The sequence below is a fragment of the Parambassis ranga genome, unplaced genomic scaffold (genome assembly GCF_900634625.1).
Source record: "Parambassis ranga unplaced genomic scaffold, fParRan2.1 scaffold_22_arrow_ctg1, whole genome shotgun sequence".
Classification (NCBI taxonomy): domain Eukaryota; kingdom Metazoa; phylum Chordata; class Actinopteri; family Ambassidae; genus Parambassis; species Parambassis ranga.
Window position 1 is genome coordinate 2,286,611 of NW_021144778.1, and position 1,432 is coordinate 2,288,042.

General features: G+C 42.9%; 1 non-coding gene across 1 annotated transcript; it reads left to right on the forward strand.

Annotated features, from left to right (window-relative positions):
* Positions 1–1,070: 1,070 nt before the first annotated feature.
* On the forward strand, positions 1,071–1,142 carry trnap-ugg (transfer RNA proline (anticodon UGG)). Its single transcript has one exon. It is a non-coding gene; the product is annotated as a tRNA-Pro (tRNA).
* Positions 1,143–1,432: the final 290 nt, after the last annotated feature.

The following is a 1,432-nucleotide window of genomic DNA, read 5'->3' on the forward strand; positions in this document are numbered from 1 at the left end:
TCCCTGGGAGTTTTATCCTTTGGCTGTACCAGTTTCTTTCTCAGGATTGTCCTCCAGTGGAGACTGCAACCTTAACACAGTGCCTTGGACGAAAAGCACTTGCAGAATGAAAGGCAGCATTCCAGAATGAAATTCAAAATTCCGGAATGAAAGGCAGAAATCCAGAATAAGTGGCAGCATTCCAGGATATAGACATCAGTATTCCGGAATGATAGGCAGAATTCCCGAATAACACTCTGTATAGTGGAACAGAAGTCAGCAAGACATCATTCTGGAATGAAAAGCATCCCAGAATGGAAGAAAGCATTCCCAAATGAAAGGCAGAAATCTAGAATGAGAGCATCCTGGAATAGACATCCATCCACCCACTCCATAATGATAGGAAGGATTCCGGAATGGTAGACAAAATTCTGGGATTAAACCCCTAACCCGACAGTGGCCTGTGATGTCATGGAAGCGTGTGTTCCAAAATGGAAGGCAACATTCCAGGACAAAAGTCAGCATAACAGAATGAAAAGCAGATTTGCGGAATGAAAGACACCATTCCAGAATGAAAAGCATTCCCTAATGAACGTCAAAATTTTGCAATGAAATGCAGAAGTCCAGAATAAGCGGTAGCATTCCAGTATAGACATCAGTATTCCGGAATGATAGGCAGAATTCCAGAATAACAGTCAAGTTAGTCAATAGGGCCGGTTAGCTCAATCCCCATACGGCCAATCTGTGTTTTCATTGTTGAAGCGTGGACATGCCTGTTTCACTTACTGTGTGCTGGTTGGTACATTGGACTCAAGGATTGGTTTTTGAAGACACTCCTCCAAGTGGTGTCTTCAGTTCTGCTACTATTCTGGTTGGGAATCTGAGTTATATGTGTTTAGGATCTCTGTGGGTGGATCTTGAAGGAACTCAGACTTTTAATCTGAGGGCCCAGGGTTCAAGTCCCTGTTCAACACTATATATTCCTAACCAGAAATCTTTGTACATATCTTTACCAATGTCAAACTAAGAAGAACATGTGCTTTGTGTTGTTCTTGCACTGACTGAAACATGAAAAAAAAGAGGTCACATGTGGCTCGTTGGTCTAGGGGTATGATTCTCGCTTTGGGTGCGAGAGGTCCTGGGTTCAATTCCCAGACGAGCCCTCATCTTTCAACTTCAGTAGATTGAAGGTCTGTCTTATGTTTACATGTATAGCAATTGTCTTTAACCCAAACAAGTTCATATTCCAACTTAGACCCTGTAAACAGCAGTCTGCTCAAACTCCTAGAAGCAATCTACAAATGATATTGTTTATTCAAGAGAAGAAGTCTTTGCACTGAGGACTAACGTCAGAATGCAGCACAAGGTCCAGGGAGAGCTGAGGAAGAAGTACAGGGGCTGTAAGGCAGGAGTGAAAGTAGAGGCTGCACGTAGACATTTTAAGCCAGCGATC